Source organism: Python bivittatus, unplaced genomic scaffold (assembly GCF_059951505.1).
Source record: "Python bivittatus isolate LINGU-HERP-01145 unplaced genomic scaffold, Pbiv_v1 ctg000700_np1212, whole genome shotgun sequence".
In the NCBI taxonomy this organism is placed as follows: domain Eukaryota; kingdom Metazoa; phylum Chordata; class Lepidosauria; order Squamata; family Pythonidae; genus Python; species Python bivittatus.
This window is the reverse complement of record NW_028277098.1, coordinates 41,694,755-41,718,231: the sequence shown is the minus strand read 5'-3', so window position 1 is coordinate 41,718,231 and position 23,477 is coordinate 41,694,755.

Sequence of the window (23,477 nt, the reverse complement as noted above, 5' to 3'; positions counted from 1 at the left end):
ATTCCAAAATCAGATATAAATAACAATAAACTACAAGCACTGATTACAATCAGAAATAATAGGAGCAGCATTAAAGATAAGCCATTCTGGCTCAGAAGAAATCTTAGCAGCATTAGTCCTGGTTAATCCTTGAATAGGGACCATCTGGAAAATCCAGGACTGTAAACTAGACAGGAAAAGCTAGTAAACAGCCCAAAATAAGACAGTGAATTAATTCTGAGTTTATCACATGGATTGTTTTCAACATGGTGTCCTCCCACCAATGGTTTCAAATACACAAAGTAACAGAATTACAAGTCTTTTGTCTTTTATTCTACCTCAAGTGTGTATGTGTGTGCAAATAAATAAATCTGAAACAGTTGTAGCATAAGGACCAAATCACAAACATGAACAAGATTTGTGTGCATGGTGATCCACATTCATAACACAATCAGAATTCAGTACCAAGCCCACTATGGCATAATAGGACTGCATATACAAAGCTGTCTTAGCACCAACTATTAGCTTATACTTTGTCACAGAAGGAGATAGATAATATCTTAGCAGATAATAAACAGCATATAACTAACCCCATCTTCAGAGGCAGAAAAGATATAATTGATGCAGCACAATTCAACTTAAGAGAGCAAAGGCCCAGTCTGCACAGCTTGACAGAAGATCATTAAACAGGTCTTCAGAGCAAGATAAACAGATGTCTTTTGGGAGTCCCAGAGCCTAGGAACAAACACTGAAAATTACTTCAGTGTGTGAACTCACGAATAATAATAATACTCAAATCATTAGGCATACTTTTTTGACATAAACATCTCTGAATTTTGTTTCTTATGATTTAGGACAGCTTTCTGACAATTTGGTGCTTTTTAGATTTGTTGGACTTTAATACTTGCAATTCTTCTGTCCCTTATGACATCCGAAGAGCACCAGATTTAAGAAGACTGATTTAGCATCACGTGTGAATCCAACCAAACTGATTTGTGAAGTTTATACTTTACAGTTAGCATTTTGTAGTTTAATAAGCAATCAATGCGTCAAGTGGTTGTTAGGCAATTAGGACTCTGAATAATTAATGAAACATTTTGCACACCAGAAATATCATGAACTGGTGCATATTCAGAAGAATGGACAAATTATGATTAGCCATTCAGTATATGACTTGTTAGAGATATTTTGTAATTAACTAATTAATTTCTATAAGAACAGATTATTTCACAAGCACACATTGTCATACTAAAATCCCTAAATTAAAAAAGTAGTATTTTAAAAAAAGAAAACCTTTTAATGAAAATGAGTGGTCAGACAATCTGTAATGAGATCCACAACCTTTCACCTTAGGTCACCACCGTAATCCTTCCAGATTCAGAAGTTGTTGACCACCTAAGAACTGTTCAATGCTTGTATTGTGTCTGCAATCTCATTTCCATATGCCAATATCTGCTTGCATTAAATTAATTCTATCCCAAGTATTGAACCAGGAAAGGAGACAGGGAGAGGCCATAGGCACTCCTTAGTCTTAAGAGAAGCAAAGGAGAATTAAAAGAGCAAAGCCATAGAGCTGAAGGAACAAAAGCAAACATTGGAAAAAGAGAACTTTATAGAGCCCAGTAATGAGTTTGTCTGATGAGACTTATTAAGAAAATCAATATTACCCAGAAATATCATTACCCATTTTGCTGGTGACAAATAAGCAATGTTCTTTTGCACCTCCAGTAAAAAAAGTGTTGTCTGAAAACTAGATTGGACTGTATACCTACTTATATTAAAACTATTCATATTTTTATGATACGGTTTCACTTTTAATATGAGACCTTTTAATGGTGAGCCACTGCCTGAAATATTATGTTCAGCCTTTTCATTGTAAACACTTCTTGATATATATTTCTTAAGTTTTTATTCTGTAATAAAATTAAAAATGCAGGCAAAGAAAGGAAGAAAGCATGTATGAGGGGTGAATGAAAAGTAATGCCTCCATCTCCATAACTTTAATTTAAATAAAAGAAATAGGAAAACCATCCTTGAAATTAGCTTTTTTGTTGCCTCTATTTACTTTTCCACATAGTCACCATCATTTGCTACACACTTCTGCCAATGATGGACAAGCTTCTTAAAGCCATCATGAAAGAACACCACACTTTGTCTCTTCAGTCAGGTTCTGACTGTCCTTTCAAACTCTTGATTTCAGTCAGATAGATGCCCATTAAGATATTCCTTCAATTTTGTGAAAAGGTGGAAGTCACATCATTCCAAGTCTGGACTACATGGAAAATGAGGTAGGATGATGAGACTTTGCCATTACCTCTTGGGTTGCTCATGAGGTTAAGGGTTACTATTATCATATTGCAATAGAATGTCCTTGTGCTTCCAAATTCTGCTTAATAATTCAAAGTTTTGAGTGTAATGCTCTCAGTTGATAGTGGCTCCAGATCAAGGTAAATATAAGAGTTTCTAGCACATCAGTACTGTCATCTGTGGCAATTTATAACATTGGAGGCATCACTTTTCATTCAACCTTCATAGCCAAATTATATGGGAATACTTCAAAACACTTGAAACTGCTACACTTTTGGGCAGAACAGAATGAAAATAAGAAGACTTTTTGAAGAATGTTAGCCCTGCCAGATTTAAGCTAGATACCTTCAAAGTATTATCACATTTTTTAAAAAACATGCTTTTGGAAGAAACAAAAAAGCCTAAAGATAAACTATTTGCAGAATGGATATATATAAAACCAAATTAAAGTCAGAAGCATATTAGCATCAATATCTGATTGGAACAGGACCAGAAACATAAAGAGAAATCATGGTGCCATAGTAACTTTTTTTAATTAGGGTTTCTTGTTTGTTCCATTTGGCTGAATAACATACAAATTGCTAAATACAGTTAGTTTTTTTTAATTTGAAAAACATTTATATCCCACTTTTTCCCAAAGGAATTTTCAGAAGTTTAGAATAAATTCTATACAATATGAATATAATCCCATTTCTATGCAACATAAAAAGAGCAGCAGAAAGGGAGGGGAAAGTATGGTTCAATGACATTTACGCTACATAAAATCTGGTAACACATGAATTTTAAATTCATGAGGAAAATAAAAATAAATGTAAAAATAATAAACAATCCAGAGATTATATAAGATTTATGGGCAAGAGAGAAACTCTAGGCATTTATTAATAATCTAATGTTTATGAGTTCACCGTTAATTATCCATTCCACATGCAATCAGCAGGCTTAAACTTGATTTTTATCTACTCTTTTAAAGCATGTTGATGGATCAAGAATAATTCTATTCAATTATTCATATATTATAAAGTTTTTACACAGAAGACAATTTCTTCAAATAAATGTTTTGCAATTCATTTATTTCTGTTTAACATTTTTATATGCTTCCTGTACATCCTACTTAGCAGGACGTGACCAACAGGTATGTTGCCTTGCAAGTTATTCTCTAGATTAGAGATTCTAGTTGGTACAGGAAGCCAGGAACAGGCTTGGGGTAAAACTGTATTTTGATTGTGCTAGACTAGCCTAATTTGCCTAAACTGACAGGTACTGTCCTTATTGTTAGCAGGGAATGATGCATGTGGCACAAGTACTATATGCTGCTTAGAGTCACTTGTATAATGGGATGGTCAGCACATATAAATTGGACAAATAAATAAATAAATAAATAAAGTAGGACTAAGGCTGGTAATTTAGTCTATGCCTTCTCTGTCTTACTTATGCCTTGATAAAAAAATATATCAGCCAACCTGGTGATGACCAAAGCATATCGAATACTGCAATTTGGAATATGAGAGATGTAGAACAGTAAACATCATGAATAAACACATAAAATGAAGTTATATAAAAGATTATGTTGTATGTCTGTACAACTAAGACAAAAGGGAAGGATTTAATAAATCTAAATGAAGTGTTTGAACTTATGGAGTGGAGCTGATGAATACATGAAGGGAAGGGAATCTACACGCTTCAGTATGAATAAAAGGTCTAAAATGTATGTCACAAAGTATGAATTGTTGCATACAGATTGTTGTGAGTGCATAGCTTGATGATAGTTATATGTTATTTCTCTGCTCTTATTGCATCTCCAGAGTGCTGCCTGGGGCCCTGTTTAAAGTTACCCAGACCCTCCTGGGTAAGGGGGGCTTGGAGGTTTACCTTCAGGGCTGCGCAGAAGAATTTGCTGAACATCTGGCAGATAAAATTGCTCAGATTCATTCCCAGTTGCAGACCAAGTGTGGTGCAGGTCCTTTGGAGGTGCCTGGGGAGTGGTCTTGTCCCGTTATCTGGGAACATTTTGATCTTGTTGGGCCAGAGGAAGTGGACAGGGTCCTCAGGTCTGTAAGCACAGCTACCTTTGTGTTAGATCCATGTCCCTCTTGGTTGGTCAAGGCCACCCAGGAGGTGACATGTGGGTGGCTTTGAGCAATGGTTAATTCATCCTTGAGAGATGGGGTGTTCCTGGCACCTCTTAAAGAGATCCTGGTTCGCCCTCTCCTCAAAAAGCTATTGTTCGACCCACCATAGTGGACAATTTTCATCCAGCCTCTCACCTCCCCATTTTGGGGAAGGTGGTAGAGAAGATGGTGGTGCTGCAGCTCCAGAGGATCCTGGATGAAATGGATTATCTGGATACCTTCCAGTCAGGTTTCGGGCTGGATATGGAACAGAAATGGCATTGGTCGCCCTTTTAGATGATCTCTGGCAGAACCGGGATGGAGGTAGTGCATCTGTCCTGGCTCTTCTTGACCTCTTGGAGGCTTTCAATACTATTGACCATGGTATCCTTTTGGGTTAGTGGCAGGAGTTGGGGGTGGGAGCAGAGTTTTGTGCTGGGTCACCTCGTTCCTCCAAGGCTCCAATCGGTGTTGACAGGGAGCAAGAAGTCCAGCCCACGGCCCCTACTTTGTGGGGTGCCCCAGGGCTTAGTGCTTTCTCCACTCCTTTTTAACATCTACTAGGTGAGATCATCCATCACCATGGGATGAGGTATCAATATGCAGATGATACTCAATTACATATCTCCATCCCAGGTGAAATAAGTGATGCTGTAGATGTCCTTTTGTGGTGCCTGAAGGCTGTGGGGGTCTGAATGGGGAATAACAGGCTTCAACTAAACCCTGGCAAGACAGAGTGGCTGTGAGTTCAGGGATTCTCCCGTATCTGGGGTCTTACCATCTTTGGTTCTGGATGGGGTTGCACTGCCCCAGACATAATCGGTATGCAATCTGGGGGTCCTCCTGGACTCACAACTCCAGTTTGAGGAGGAGGTGGTAGCCGTGGTTAGGAGGGCCTTTGCTCAACTCCATGTTGTGTGCCAGTTGCACCCTTTCCTGTATCAGGAGGCCCTTCTCGCAGTCACTTATGCCCTGGTCACTTCCCGTATGGACTACTGCAATGTGCTGTACATGGGGCTACCCTTGAAAAGTACTTGGAAGCTGCGGCTGCTACAGAATGCAGTGACACTGGCAATTATGGGCACCTCTAGGACTGTGCATGAAACACCTCTGCTGTACGAGCTGCATTGGGTGCCGGTGTGCTTCCGGGTCCAATTCAAGGTGTTGGTTACGATCTTTAAAACCCTTCATGGCATGGACACAAGTTACCTGAGGAACTGTCTTGTCTCCATTACATCAACATGTCCCACCCGGTCCAGCAGGAAGGGTATGTTATGGACCCCATCGCCTAGAGAGTTTTGACTGGCAGGGTCCAGGAGGAGAGCCTTTTCTGCCATGGCTCCTGCCCTCTGGAACGTCTTGCCCCATTAAGTCAGACTGGCCCCCACTCTGTTGGCCTTTCAAAAGAGCATTAAAACCTGGCTCTGTCAACTTGCATGGGGACCCAACAGGGATTCGCAACACTGGGGGTGGCTGGTAGCCTGAGGATGCTCTCTCTGCCTTTTTAGTTGCACTGTAGTTTTAACTTTTAAGTTTTAATTTTATCTTTTGCAGTTATATTGTATATTTTTTCTAAGATTTTATAGTTTTTTTACTTGTAACACTGCCTAGAGTCGCTTGTATAGTGAAATGGGCAGCATATATAAATTTGAACATACATACATACAGACATAAATGTTACTGTCCAATAAGGATAAGTTTTAGAGAAAACTGTGGGGGGGGGGGTTGGTTAGATGAATTGAATGTATGAGTGGGCATGAGATGAGCAAGTACAGAAAGTGACTGGGACGTTAATTAACCCCAAATTGAATAGATTGGTGACGAGGGAGTATCTGCTTAGAAAAAGGTCTCATTGTTTTGAATAGGTGGTTTAAGGATTAAGTCTATTTATATGTACATGTAGCAAAGGAATGAACATTAATCTAAAAACATGACTGATTTGATTATTTACAGTGAAAGACTGAGAATTAGTAAAGAATACAAGGGTGATGGGAGATTCTGAGTATGAAATAAACTATCCATTGCTAGTGTCAGGATCAGACTTCTGAAAACATGGAAATGCAAGAAAAGAGAAGAAAGTGAAGCAACCAACGTAAAAATACAGCTATGAAAAGAATGGAAAGGATGAGTTCTGAGTGAAAAAAAAATTCAGAAAACTGAATAATCTTGCAACAGAAATAAAGTGAACATAAGGAATAGAGAAAAAAATGTTACCAAGTGTAAAGAAATTAATGGAATTATGCTAATGGGAAGTTGAAAAAGGATGTTTATTAGAATGAGGCAGTAAAAGAGACTGGATGACAGAAAAATACATATAAGAGAAGTTTTGCTATAAAAACAAGGATGAGAGAAAGAGATTATGTATGGAGTATATGTAAAGAAAAAAATCTATTTATAAAGTATGTACTAGAGAGAGCAAGGAATGGTCAAGATTAAAATAGGTAGAGAAAATGCAAATAATTTAAATGAAAATAAATGTTTTAAACAGGGTGAAGACAGCTAAACAAGAACTTCCGCAAAATGAATGAAAATAAAAATGAAAGTGATGTAATTATTTGGGATGAACTTGAAGTGATGTTGGAAGGAGTATTTTAGAGACCTGTATGGGAATGGGTGATATGTCAAAGTGTGGCACTGAAATGAAAGCTACAAATATTAATGTCCAAAAAATGAAGTCATCAAATACCATGAGAATATTGAAAGATGACAGGGCTAAAGGCATAGATGGTGTTTACTGAAAAAATGTTAAAATATGGTTGTTGTTTGTTTAAGGCATGGCTGTAGAGACTTGTTTAATGTGTATGTGAAGACTGCATGACAACTGGAATGGGGAAGATAGCGCTAGCAAATGCAAAATTTACAGTAGCATTAGTTTATTAAATGTACCTAGGAAGGTGTTCAACATACAAAATATGAGAGGTTACTATGAGCAAGTGTAGGAAGTTCAAAATGGCTTTATGCCAAGGGTGGGTACCAACCTGATTTTTACTTTTCAGGTCACTGAAAAACATATGACTGTAAGAAGGAAACATATTGCATGTTTGTTGATTGAGAGAAAGTATATGATAAAGTGAATGGGCTTTATTTATGGAATGTTTTGTATTAATATGGAGGTGACAATTGGTTGCTGAATGCAATACATTCTGTATACAAAATAATACAATCTGTATACAATGGAAGTAAGACACATGTGAAAATAAACATAGTGCTCAGTAAATAGTTCAACCACTGAGCAGGGAATATGACAAGAATGTGTGATGTTCCCTTGGTTATTGAATATATCTATGGACAATCTTATAAGAAACATTTGTAGTGATATTTTGTATACAAATAGTGTGATATTATTTGGCCAAGAACCTGATTAATTTGCAGCAAATGTTGGATTGTGATGGATCTGAAGATTAAAGTTTCAGTGTCTAGTGTAATTGAGTTACGTAGAGAAACTGGAGTGAAGAGTTATAAATAAATGGCAAAAAAACAGAGCAAGTAGATGAATTTGCATACTTTAGTACAATGCTTACTAAAGATAGGAAAATGGATTGAAAAATTCTAAGATGTGCAAAAGTTAGAAGAAATATAGTAGGTAAAAGATGATCTATGTATTTTATATATATATATATATATATATATATATATATATATATATATAGTAATGAGCTTCTGCCTACTTTGTTATATCAGAGTTGAGTATGTTGTCAGGAGAAATATATTAAGTAGAATAAGGTGGGAATGGTGTACTTCAGAACTTGTGTTTGGTAAAATAAGAAGAGATAGTGTTAAGACTGAAGGGTACTGAATGAATATAGACCATATGTACAGTACAGGTAACCAGTACAAAAGAAGAATATTAAAGTGGTTTGGTCATATACAGATAATGAATGATGAATGAATCACTTATACACATAGTACACCCATACATACGTAGAACTAAATATAAAGAAAGAGTGAATATGAAGAAAGAGCGAACAGGTCAAGAGGAAGGAGAAAAATAAGAAAGTCATGGTTATATAGAGTTGTTAAACTTCTCACAGAGATGAGAATTTTAAAGAACAAAAGGCAACATATAAAGTGTTATATGGACACAGTGAAGCCAGGGTGACTTTCAAGGACAGAAAGGTATGAAGATGGATAGTGAATCGCATTGGTGTAAACTAGATTTAGCTATTTCCTTTTCTTTTTCTTATCTCATAACTTTGATTTCTTTGGCTTACTTCTGTGCTTTGCATAACACTGCTTATCCCAAAAGGAAGCAATGTGAGATATCTAAAGGTAAAATAATTCCCAAGATAGTTTTCAAATATAATCTTATTTTTTAAAAAAAATAAGGAAAAATAGTAATAAATATTTATAGAATTAACGAATCTACAACACAGATAGCATTGAAATATAACACTGATATTCAGTTTAGAACCTCGAATAAAATCCAGTGAAGAAAAGACTACAGAAAATGGGTTTTCGGAATTTTTTTTAAATGTGATTGCTAGTGACTATCCATTTTATATACTACTACGAGGCTATCTTAGAATAGGCTTGGCTCCTTGTATTTATTTAACTGCCCTCAGAGGTAGAAAAGTAGGATTATTCTCCATTGCTAACCCTAAAATTTGGGCAGAATGATTCAGGTAATCACAGTCATTATTGAATGTGGATATCATACACTGTGATTAACACACGTTCATCTTTCATAGTATTTCCTAGATGAGAGGAACTTCCAAGTAAAACATTTTGTCACATGCAGTCATTCAGCATTGTGACTATACAGCCATAGATGCCTGTTGTTTCAAATGCAGTAAAAGAAAATATGGTGTTTATCACACTGAGGCTAATGGAAATGGATCTCATTTATGAACAGCTTCCTATTCCATGTTCCAAGATAATTTTAAGGGTAAGTTTACATTTAAATGATAGCCAAGCTATTATAGTCTTAGTTTGGCTTCCATCACCGGCAAGCTGACATACAAGACTAAATACTATTTGTAATTACAAAAAGTTATTATAACACGTGTACATACTGCAGTTACTAAATAACTGCAGAACAGTCTTCTTCATCCCAGCCAAATAAGTGGACACAAGTGAATGTTTCACACTAAATTTATGAATCATTGATATGCCATAAAACCTTCTTACTAGAAGTTCTACTCCTTTATATATTTCCACTTTGCTTCCTGCATTCCAACTAGGAACATACTCTATCTGTAGTGAATGCTTTAGGCAGGAGGCAACCTTTATAGCCCAGTGGAATTTTGAGAACATATCACAGCTATTTTCTCAAAATGGCTATTATGAGAAGTCCTTGACTATTCATAAAACAATTGGCAGTCACAAAAATCACATCTCCCAAAAGACAGGCTTCTGATACTTCCTTTACCACTTGAGGGACAGAGGAGGCTTTTCTTCCCCCGGCATGTAGACATACTTCAAAACAAAGCTCTATCACATAAATTAATATCTCATATAGGCTGTGGGAGCTATGTGAGGCCAAGAAGCATTATTTTAAATAAATATAATGCTAGAGGCTGTTGCTTTGCTTTGTTTTGCAACACCCTTGCTTCCCATTTATGTATGTTAAGAATCAATAACAATAAAGTCATATGTGGCATGAAGCTTGATAGGCATCAAGGGAAATGTTTCTGTGCACATTGGTGCTCATAAGACAATCCTGTTGTCTACCTCTGATCATCCATAACAAGTTGCTACATACATTCAGGCCATTAGTAAAAGATGGAAATTCTGGTTTCTTTTTTTTAAAGTTTGCTATGCATCTGTGCAGGTAAATAACAGAAAATATAACAAAAATCCATCCCAGTTTGGCAGTTCCTCAAATGTTCTGCCTGTTGCTAGATCCTTTCATGGTAAGGATGACTCTACTCTCACTTTACACTGGGTTTTGCACAGCATAGATGAAGTAGAAGTATTTCTCCCTCCTGGCAAAAGCTTGATGCAAAAGATTTTTTCTTTCCCCTCTCCAAGTTTTCTGCAATTCTAAAAAGTCATCATTACAGTGGGAGTCTGAGGACAAGCAGGCATCAGAGAACATTAAATATTTGAGTTTGTTGATTCCTTGTTTTCATATCAAATATTTTATCTACTCTGTCCATGAATGTAGATACGTGTTTCTGTCAGTGAGTATAGGTATAATCAATCCTCAAAAAACTAGTTTGAAATTGTCCACTAATGTACATACCAATGTCTCTTACATGCCCAGATTTAAAACAAGCAGAACAACAATAAACCCAATAACACAAGACAAAGAGATGGGGCCTTATTTTTGTTGCACTAACAGAGACTTTCAACATTACAATTATAGGAATGGGATATCCATTCTCTACAATGTTATCCTAGATTTTTGGGAAATACTGCAAAACAAAACCAAATAAAACCAAGAGCCACTCTTACAATAATTTATTTTAAGCAGTTGTATGCACCCTATCTTCTGTTCTTCAAAAATCCTTTTAATTTTTTTTTCTTATTGAATTTTGACATTAAGTGCACAGCACTAAACTTTAAAACAAATTTCTGTCAACTCTGAAAATTTATTTATTACAAGACAGTGCAGTGCAGCATGAAGTGTGACATATTTTTTTACTGTTTTGATTGAACATTTGACCTTCCTTCTCAGCCAAAATACAGCTATGTTTGTCTCCAAGACATGGCATACCAGACAGAAACACATGCAACTAAAAAGTAGCCTGTAAATATAGGAAGGTGGTAAAGGCAGGTAAAAGGCAGAGGTTTGCAAAAATCTCATCTACATTATAATCAATCAGTCTTTCTGGCCACAAAGACTGCTCTGAAAGTCCAAAGGTTTGAATATATTTCATGTAGCAGGGGATATAGTTTACTTTTTTGATTTCTGAGTGAACGTCATAGTCCCAATGTTTTTGCCAGGAGTACTTTGTCCTGATTATGGAAAATGATGTTCTGCACTGGTTGCTAGTGAGGTCAGAACAGGACATATACTCACATTCCCCACAATGCATCATTTTCTCCCCTCTCTTTTTGTTATGAGCAGCAAGCAGGCGCATCCAATGCTGTATTACTTTCTTCTTTCATTCATGACGATGTCACATACAGGCTCTGCAATTCTGAAAAAAGAAGCATTTCCCAGGTTTTGAGGACAGAGGTACTCTAACCAATCCATCATGCTTTGTGTGCTAATGATAGATTCATGCATAAGAGACACCATAAGCAGTGTGAGCAGCAGGCATGAAAAGGAGTGAATCAACTGTCAGCAGTTGAGATCTGAAGGACTGCAAGGCTGTGATTAGAATTTTCAATCGGAGTTTCCACAATTCATCATGTTACTCAGGAAGGAGTGATGGGTTATCCCCTTTTCTTTTTAACAGACATCTTCCTTCACTATTTCTCTCCCTCCTCTAATATTAGCATATCAGTAAGTTTCTAAGACTCAGAGGCTGGGTGGGGTGGGGAGAGAGCTTGTTCAGTTTCATTTAAAGCACAGATTTACAGCAAAGAGAAGGAAGCAGACTATATAGCAGGAAAATATAGCTGTCTGTTTTCATTTGCAGGCACAAAATCTGTAATAAATATGATTTCCCAGTAAAAATTATTTAAGTATTGAGATGAATTTTACAGATTAAAGAATCAAGAGTATTTTTTGTCTTTTTCCATGGGACTGTATTCTTTCTTCAGGACTGCTGTCCTTCTTTTAGACAGTCACATGGAATATCTATGCAAAAGTTCTAACTCTGGGACACTGAGACTGTAACATAAATATAAGGTAACTTTATTTGCAAAGGCAGAATGTCATAAAACTTATTTTAAATGTAATCACAGCATTTAGAACATCTGAATAAATTCAAAAAGAGGACACATAATTCTTCAGGTTTTCAAAGTCTATTTAATATGGATTCAAAGAATGAAAGTGTGTTTATGTTAACCAAGAACATATTACATGAGTCATAATTTAACAATGAAACTACAGTGCTTTCTTAGTGCAATCCCATTTTCTATGTTTGGCCAGATGGATAAGCTATAGCATGACAACTAAATATACTTTGATATCAATGGCCAATAAAATGACATTTTCAGGAATTAATGCAGCTTTAGCACCAAAGAATGCACAGGCATCTCTTTAAAAAATTGCTTGACAGGCATGTGGAACAAGGACCATGATGGAAAGGGTGTTGGCAAACAAGTTGATGTAAATTAAACCACTCTCCTGTTTAAATGCTAATATTTAATCATCAGTTTAATGCTAAATATTTACTCCATTTTCTGAGCCAGAATAAAATCCAACTAATTTTGCAGCCAATCATTTATTTATTTTATTCAATTTATATGGCCATCTATCTCTCCATGATGACTCTGAGCTACTAACAGCAGTTAAAACACAAACAACAACAAAATAAAATATATAACCAGGATGCAAAGTAAAAACAAATCAGACAACAATTAAAATAGACACTCCATGGGCTCCAATTGACAATCCAATTCCCATGCCTAGGAACCCAACCATATTTTCAGAGCCTTGCAAAAGGCCAGCAGGATCAGGACCAATCTACTCTCTGGGGGAATGCCATTCCAGAGGGAAGGTGCCATGTCTTGTTTCCTGGGGCCTGCCAGAAGACACTCCTCCATTAATGGGACCCATAACATGCCTCTTCTGCCAGAGGTGATGAGTTGAGTAGAAACAATCAGGGAGAGGCAGTCCCACAAATAACCCTGCCACATGCCATGAAGGGCTTTACAGATGACCACCAGAAACTTGAACTGCAGCAGAAGCATACTGTAACCAGTGCAGCTCACAAAGCAGAGGTGTAACATGTCCATACCAAGAGAAGGCTATAACTGCCTGCGCCATCACAAGGACCAACTGGAGCTCCTATATGTTTTTCAAGGGCAGACCCGCATACAGCAAATTGCAGTAATCCACTCAAGAGGTGACTAAAGAATGAGGGACTGTGTGCAGAACCTCTTGGTGTAGGAAAGGATGCAACTGGCATACAACACAAAGCTGTGCAAAAATTCTCTTAGCCATGGCTGCCATCAGTTTGTCAAACAGGAGTCATGAGTTCAGGAGGACCCCCAAATTACACACTGATTCTGTCTGGGGTAGTGCAACCACATTCAGAACAAGGGAAAAGTTCCTAGAACCATGGGCCCCTAAAACACAGAGTTAGGGTTGAATTGAAACCTGTTCTTCCCCATCCAAGCCCCACAGCCTCAAAACACCAAAAGAGAGCTTCCACAGCATCATGTGGTCAGCCCAGGGCAGAAATGTAAAGCTGGGTATCATCATCTCATCCTGTGCTGATAGGTGACCTCACCCAGCAGCTTCATGTAGACCTTACATGAAGGTCTAGGAACTGGAATTTCAGTTCCAGGCAACTGGAACCAGCCTCAGAGAAGGAAGAGAAACAGTGCAACACAATGCCATTCACTCTTAGACCCTGAAGCCAGTCCAGAAGTCAGCCTTTATGTGGATGTAATTCTAACACACAGGACACTAGTAAAGCAATAATTTACCTGAGAATTTTCTTTTCCTTTCTTCTCCCTGCATTTCTCATTTATATTGTGAGCCTAGAGCTATGCTCATGCACCTATTTGGTTATTCTATGATCTTCAAGCAGATTTTTGATTTCCTGAAACAAGCACATGGTCTAAAATGAAGCCACTTCAAAATGTTTCTATGCAATCTTTGGGGACCAACTCTGAAATTATATCTGCTTACTAATTATCTTCAGTATATTCTACTTCTTTAAGAAATAGTATCTGATAAAACCAAGGAATCTAAATTATGCTTTTAATTTAATTGCAATGTAAAAATTACACTGATGGTATATCTGAATGTCAGTAAGCAATAACTGAGAGTGATATACTTAGCATTCAAAATACAAATAGAGTCACAAAGAGAAGCTTATGTAAGAACTTTTGGTAAAATCCTAGCTTGGCTTTATTTGCATCCCTACAAGGTAGATCACACTTTGGTGCATTGACTGCATATTAAAAATCTTGAAATAGTATTCATGAGTTCAGCTCATCTAAATTAGGGAATATATCAGGTGCTAAAATTGAAGGCATACTGACAACACTGCTTAGAATCATTTCAATCTGACCTATTCCTGTGAATCTCATATCTATTCTTTGTCAGTGTCCAAACAAATGTAATAATAGACTAAAAAACAGTGTATCTATTTCTTTCCTTGGTAAATATCAACTGAAAGAAAACTGCATTCAAATCCTCTACTTTCAAATAATCCTGGAGTTTAATCTTTTAAAGGCCTATTTTGATCTTTTCCTTGGCAGATAACATCGGTTCCATTTGTTAACCATTCCAGATATTCTGAGCAAGAGGTCAGCTGTAATTCTGTCAGCCAGCAAGCAAAACATATGTGGATTACTACAAAGAGGTTTGCATATTAACATTTTAACCAGACTGACAGGTGCATAGTAAGGATCTCATCTGACAGTTCTGCCATTAACTTGGTGAACTATTTCAACCTTCTGTCAGGCATGAAAATAGTAAACAATTGTTGGCAACAAAGCCTTGTTGTTACAGAGAAAGCTATTCTCACATTACATCTAGGATCTACTAAATGACCAAAAGAAACAGAATATTTATTTAACATGATGAAAATTTATTAAACTAAAAACCATAATAATTATTCACTTTTGGAGTCCAGTAGTTTTCCAAAGTTTACTATAATATATACTGAAAATATTGTGCCAGTATAAATACTAACAGTGTTATGCTACCTTGGGTTCATATATCGCACTAAGGCAGAAACCACTGTTTCTGAACCTGGACAACTTAACTATGGGCTTTAACTCTCCAAATTCCCCGGCCAGCACAGCTATTGCTCAGAATTCTGAAAATTTAAGTCTATACATCTAGAATTTGCCAAGGGAAACATTTCCACAAACCACTGTTTACAAACCAAATTGGGCCATATAAGACATAATACAAAACTAAACATTAAATTAAATTAAATTAAATTAAATTAAAGGTGCTAGAAGATAAGCAGGGTTTAAAACTGGAAAAAGAAATGTCAATAATCTATGCTATGCTGATGACACCACTCTGATAGGTGAAAATGCAAATGATTTGCATGTTCTAGTAATGAAAGTCAAGGAGCACAGTGAAAAAAATAGCACTAATATTCAGAAGACCAAACTAATGACAACAAATATAGCAATCAGCCTTAGAACTGATAATAAAGATACAAAAGTGGTGGATATAGTCTGCCTTTGAGGATCAACTAGCAATAGTAAAGGAACAAGGAGTTAATTAGTATGATACAATTAGTACTTGGTAGAGGTAGCAATGAAAGCCTTGGAAAAAGATATTCAGATGCCATGTTACAGAATCAGGGAAGCAATAGTTTTTCCTGTGACATTCTGTGGAAGTGAAAGTAGGACTTTAAAGAGGCAAAATAAAAAGAATATTGAAACTTCTGAACTTTGATGTTGGAGAAGACTCCTGAGAATACCATGGATACCCAAGAAAACAAAGAAATGGATCATCAAACAAATCAACCCAGAGTTCTCACTCAAGGCACAAATCGCCAGGCTCAAATTAACATAATTCGTACACATTATGCAAAGACCAAGCTCCCTTAGAAAGTCTATTATTATTGTTATTGCTATTATATTTTTATCTAGCTCTGTATGATTAAGCAAAGAATGTCCAATCAAATGGGACAATTATAAATATAAATAAATGTATAAATCTGTCCAATTTATAATAATTCATAATGATTTTTTTCTCAAATAAACATTAAACTTTGGTTTGTTCAGGATTAAACAGCTGGTCATCCACTCTACTTACATGCAGCAGATGAATTATAAGGCTGAAACACAACTGATTCTTCAACTTTTTCTTCTAAACACAACTGATTCTTCAACTTTTTTATTTCTTTATGCTCTAAATTTCTAAACAGTAACTTTAACAACGTTTATTATCTTGCAAAAATTAATATATCCAGCAAATACCAAAAGAGGTTGCTTGGTATCATTTGTTGAAGAGCTTTTGAGGAAAAAAAATCCAAAAATCCTAACTGCTTTGAAAACAGGCTAGAAAAGGGGGCAAGAATATTCCCTTTTCTGTTGCATCTATGTATGGGGTTTTCACAAATCAGTACTGCAACTCTGTATGTTTAACTGCAATGTGGTAAAAACAGCACATTTTAGACTGTTGTTATCCATTATTGTTGTGTTGTAGAACTATGACCTTTCCAGATAATATCTTTACTTCTTCTTACAGCTTACCTACAAAAATACAGCTAAATTCATTTTGCCTCAGGCACTCCTTAAACAAATCAGTGTGTTCACTGATTGAAATATTTTGCCACCCATCAAATTTGCACTCTTCTGTTCTTTTCAAGCAGAAGAAGTTCTCCCTGACCTCAGTACCACAGAGCAGTGATTAAATTTTAATAGCATTCAACATGATAGTAATAAGCTTAAGTGAGGAGTTATACACAAATATAAAACTCAACTAAATGCTTGATGTGATTTTGATAAACTTTGCTAAAAATGTGTGGCACTAATATTGTTTTCATTATCTTTACTTTTCTTATTACAAAAGTGCTACTGAATAGCTTTAGCACCTAATGTAAGAAAATACTAAACAGAAATTAGCAGTCTACAAATCTGCAGAACTTTGTAGTCAGTGTAATGTAATGGTTAAAATGTTGGGTTCAGACTGGGAAAGCCAGGTTCAAGACATCATTCAACCATGGAGCTCCCCAAGTCTCTATCCTATATATTTCACAGTGTTATGGCTACTGTAGCTATAAAATAAGGGGACTCCTATCTATGTTGCTTAAACACCAAGAAGAACAGTGGGACAGAAATACAATGAAATAAATATAAAATTAAACACTCCTTTCTCATGTTTTGTTTTTATTTTTTCAAATTAGTTTTGAATCTAATGTTTCAAATAAAAGAAAATAAAATGGAATAAATCAGTATAATATGCAATCTAATACAGGAAAAGGTCTCACATATTTCAAAGAAATTATTCAAAGATTGAAACTACATGAAATTACAGGCTTTTCAAGGCATATGGATCAACAATTAAGGAAACAAGCAAAAATTAATAAATTAGTATGTATCTATTATCCTGTTTTGTAATGGGTACAACCATACAGACACTCTGATTTAATAACAAACTAAGCTTCCTATTTTTAATTGGTTTAGCTGGTTCAACTGGTGAGAAAAGTCAAGAGTCAATGAAAAGTGGGTAGCCTTAAAAATTGATTAAATAAATAAGTTAGAATGAATGGGATATAGACACTACAGCATATTTTATTTACAGCAAACCAGGATCCTTATTAAGTACAAACATGATCATTTTGGCACAAGTAACCTATAGACATATATGGTCTTACACATCTAATAAGAGAAATATGTAAATTATATTGTGATGGATTGGGATGAGAAGGTTCAAGGACAGAAGCATCTCCTCAGCCCACAGCATGAGCATGGGAAAGCGAAGAGGATGAGACTGGCACCACCCTAAGGAATTCATAGTGTTTAGTTGCTGGCTTGGGGAGTTTAGAGTTAGTCTGGCGAGATTCTGTCTAGCAGGTGTGAGCTAATAAAGTAACTGAGCTGTTCCAGTACTGTCTCGTGGAGTTTCTTGGGCTTAACCTGACATATATGCATGTAATGTTTAAAAATTGTTACAGTATAATCCTGCCATCACTGGATGTAAATATTTCAATTGAAGGGTATCTATTAATCCAAAATGACAGTTTGAAATACCAAGTTGGGATTTACCCTATTTATTGATCACAAATGATTTTATGCCACTTCAATCATCTGAATAAGCAGTTCATTACCAACAAGATTTTAAACTATCAAGAAGTCAACTATAGTCAAAAATAGGCTAAAGGGGTGTCAACTAATAGCTTCTGCAGAGATCAGAATTTCCTTTCTCTGTGGCTGAATCCAGTCAATTTGACTGGAGGGGAGCAACTGACCCCGAGGCCCCTGGTGTGTGGGGGCTCTACACTCTTGTCCCTTCTGTTTAACATCTGCATGATGCTGCTGGGTAAGGTCATTCTCCAATTTGAGATCATATTTCATCATTATGCAGATCATGTCCAATTATTTTTCAACCAAGACCTATCACAGGATGCTATCAGAGCCTTCTCCCAGTGCTTGGAGGCTGTGGGGGACTGAATGGACAGGAAACGGCTTAAACGTAAATGAAAAGACTCAGTGGAAATGTTTCACTGGGACTGCACTTTCCCCTTCAGGGATTGTATGCAATTTGTGGGTCTTCTTGGACTCACAGCTCCTGCTTCAGGAGCAGGTGGAAGCTACAGCTAAGAAAGCCTTCGCACAAATCCATCTTGTATATCAATTATGTCCTTATATGGACCATCATGCTTTGGTCACTTCACATATTGACTACTGCAATGCAATCTACATGGGATGGTCCTTGACAGCCACTCAGAAGCTACAGCTGGTCCAGAATGCAGTGGCACAGACAATTATGGGTATTATCTCGTAAGGCCCTTGTAACACCTTTGCTTCATGAGTTGCACTGGTTACTAGTAGGCTTCTGGGTACAGTTCAAGGTGCTAGCTATTACCTTTAAAGCCCTTTATTGCAACCCTTCTCTGTTGCACTATCTACCCTCTGGAATACATTTTCTCTGAGTTATGCTTGGCCAGAATACCCTGGCCATGTTCTGAAAACATGGTTTTTTGTTAGAGTAAGTGGAGGGTCTTATGTGTTTATCTTTTAATACTTCTTTTTTGGGGTGGCTTTGTTAAAAATCATATTGTATGATTGTAGACTTGGGTACTCTTATAAATTTCTATAATAAAATAAATAATAAACATGCATACAAATAATTACATAGGACTGGGGCGTAATTGTGACTGAAAGAGTATGAAAAGTGTTGGGTGATGATGAAAAGGCAAAACTTCTTAATTCATATTTTGCCTCTGTCTTCTTAGAAGGGATATGGATTTAGATGATCACTGTTATGCCACTGGGGAAAGAAAGAACTGAGCTTAGAATACACAAAGAGAGAACTTAGCTAATTTAAACAAATTTAAGTTTTCAGGACTGAATGGACTAGCAGAACCACTCTTGGTAATCTTTAAGGACTCCTAGAGGACTCATGTGGTTGAGGACAAATCCAATGGTTGATTCCCAGACTGATAAGGATTTAGGAGACAGTTTTATAAACAATTACCTGCAAGCTCCTTCATTATTAATAAATACTGTAGATCTGCCAGTGCTGGCTCAGAAAAAGGCAATAAAAAAGAAAATGAAGAAAACTTTGCCCTAATGTACTCTGAGATATACTGGTTGTAGATGGAAAATAGTTCAGTTGCCAAAAATCTTGTAATCCCATATCCTTCATCTTTATAAATCTTGTTAAAGAATCTCCATGAGAATTATGCTTGGAAAATGAATTACTTTCAATTTTAGGAAGATGCCAAAGAGCCTGACATTAATTCTGGCAAGTCAGCTAACAGAAATACAATTAAAAACCTATACTGAACTCATCTGAGTGATATTTGTAACAGTAAAATACAATAATCAGTAGAGTAGGAAGGACATATATGTTGTGAAAGCAGGTGAAACCAACAAACTGGGAGTGTGCTTGGCTAAGGAAGTTGCTGCTGAATTGAAGTTTCATAAGCAGCCTATGTATAATGTTTTTTTTCATGGAGAACACAGCGAATATACTAAAAAAGGCATTAGGTGTTGCTGCACCTGTATTCAAGGGCAATATCAGCACACTCAAGGACATACAGGAGAATGCCACACCCAATTTTACAAAGCACATCCAGTTCCATATGGAAGAGGTAAAAACTGAATTGGATCAAAAGATTGCTGACAGAATTCTTTCAAAAGTTGATTGCCACCTAGGAGCTAATCCTGTGGTTCCTGTGGCTGAGAAGAATGGAACTGTCAAGTTTTGTGGCAATTTTAAAGTTGTCATTAATTTACTGTTGCAGGCTGAACAAAACCATTTGCCAGAATTGATGACATGTTTGTCTTCACTGGGAGACAAATTTCAGCAAAATAGACCAAGCAGATGGAAACAGAGGAATATCTCAAGGTGTTTCTTACCATAAATACACGCAGAGTCATATCATTGTAAGAGATTTGGTTTTGGAGTAGGATCAGTATCAACACTGGCAGAAACCACAGACCAAATGAAACAATGATGTCCAGGCACCTGTGTCATTGCCACCAAAGTTCAAGCAATTGTGAACGCCCTAAGGCCACAAGACATACCATACCTTCGACTCTTTTTAAAATTAATTACTGTAACAGTTTATTGCCAAATTTAGCCACTATGCTTACCCACTGAACACTTTACTATAAGTAGGAAGGACATGGCAATGGACAAAAAGTGCAGGTAAGCTTCACAGAACCAAAGAAAATGGTGACATCAGACATACTGCTCACATGTTATAATTTTCATTTACTAGTGAAACTGGCTTGTGAAGCATCACAATATGGTCTCAGGGAAGTTTGACATAAGTCATGAAGGAAGATGGCAAACACCTGATAACTTTTGCACCATGCTTGCTTATGGCTGAGGAGGAAAATTATGCACAAATAGACAAGGAAGCACTGAGTTTGGTTTGGGATATCAAACATTTCTGCCAGTATTTATACCGAAGGAAGTTTACTCTCATCATTGCTCATCAGCCACTCCTATCAATCTTCAACCCAGAAAATGAGATTCCATTTACAGTACCTCCTGGAATGCAGAATTGGACTCTGTTCCTTGGAGAGCACAGATACAAAACAGAATTCAAAAGGAAACACAACCATGCAAATGCAGATGGATTGTTTTGTTTTCTTTACAGGGTAAACAATCTGAAAAATCCACATCAGATATGGATTACTTTGACTTGTTTTCTCCCACAGGGACTGAGAGTTTTCCCATCACAGCTGAGATGATTCAGAGAAACACAACATTTCTCTATTGGACAAACTGCACTAGAAAAATGCTACAGAAAGGAGTGTAAGAGGACAACCTACAAAGATCAAAGAAACTAGACCTCTTTCTCATACTATAGAAAATGTTCCTGAGAGTTCATCATATGGTAGAGTCCTTGGTGTTCTCTGAGCTTGGTTGTTTGATTGCAGATGTTTCATTACCCGACTAGATAACATCATCAGTGCTAGCGGGTGTGGGTGTTGCTCCCTGTTTATACAGTAGTTTGCCCTGCTAGTGTTGGTGGGGGTGTGGTTTTCTCCTTGGTAGTTCCTTGATTAGGGCAATGTTTTCTGCTAGATTGTTTGTCTGATTATTTGTCTCCTTGTTAGTTCCTTGATTATTGTTTCCTGCTTGATTACTTGTCTGGTGTTACTCCCTGCTTGTCTGGGTGTAGGCTGCTAGAGAGGATGTGTTCTGGTCTTTTTGTTTCCTTCTTAGCTTTTTTATTATCTCTTTTGAATGATTTGAATGTGGTTTATCTTTATGTGTCTATTGATGGCTGATGTGTCTGAGTGCCAAGCTTCCAGGAATTCCCTAGCATTTTTGGTTTTAGCTTGGTCTAAGATGCTCACAGTTTCTCAATTGGAACTATGGTTGAGTCTGTCCATGTGTTGTGAGATTAAGGAGTTTTCATCATGTCTTCTGACTGCTAGCTGGTGTTCATGGATGCACTCTGCTAGTCTGTCCTATATAGAAGCTGTTACAGTCCTTACACTGTATGTTGTAGATGACTCCTGTGTTTGTCTTGGGCTCCTGAGTCTTTTGGTTACTTAAGATGTTTTGGACTCAACCCACTACACTCAACCCACTACAGAATAACCAATCCAAGCTATGAAAAGGATAACGCTGCCATACATCAGAAACATCTCAGAAACAACCAACAAACTATTACAACCACACAACATCACTGTGGCACACAAACCAACTAAAGCCCTTCAAAACATCAGATACTTTACAGAAAGCACAAACAATTGTTAATGGAGATCTAATGAAACCATTTAAGATACAAAAAGGAACAAGACAAAGCTGTCCATTGTTCCCTTTCCTGTTTATTTTAGTTCTTGAAATATTGAATAGAGACATAATACAGGATGAGAGAATTGTGGGTGTAAAGGTTAAAAAAGAGTCATATAAGTTAAGGGTTTTTGCAGATGTTTTGGTGTTGGTTTTGGAAGATCCTTTAAAGGGAATTGAAATAGTAATTGGTAAATTAAAAGAATTTGATGTACTAGCAGATTTTAAGATTGATAAAGAGAAGACAAAGATGTTAACAAAAAGTATGAAAATACTCGATCAAACAGAAGTGATGAATAAAACAGGTTTTAAGATTGAGAATAAGATAGGATACTTGGGTATCACCATGACTAAAACGAACTGTATGTTATTTCAAAACAATTATGTTAAGACATGGAATGAAGTTTAAAAAGATATGTTAAGATGGGACAGAGTACAATTGTCATTGTTGGGGAGAATTTCTATGATTAAGATGAATGTTTTACCTAGAATGTCATTCCTGTTTCAGACAATATCTGTTTTGACAACTGATGTATCATTTAAACAATGGCAGAAGGACATATCTAAATTTGTATGGCGGGGAAACAAAAGAACAGTTAAATATAAGGTATTATAAGATGCAAAGGAAAGAGGAGGATTGGGTTTACCTGACTTGAAATTATACTTCTCTGCTTGTTGTTTAGCTTGGATGAAAGAGTGCTTATTGTTGAGAAACAGAAGGCTATTGGATTTAGAAGAACATGACCTGAGATTTGGGTGGCATGGATATTTGTGGTATGATAAAACTAAGATTAATGTAGATTTTAAAAATCATTATGTTGTGCCATTTTGAGAATATGAAACAAATACAAATCCAGGTTGTCCCCAAATATGCCTCTGTGGTTCTCAGCACAAGAAGCATTTTATAGATGAGAAATAATAGGCAAACATAAATGGTTAACTAATTGTGACATATTAAACTTTTTTCAAAGAGAATGTAAAATAAATTCAAGAGAAGATTTGGTAGCAGAGGGATATACCTGTCAGTGGTTTTCTTATATACAACTATCAGAAAGGTTTAAAGTAGACAAAAGAATTTATGGTTCTGAACAATGTAAGACTGAGTTTGAGACAGAATTATA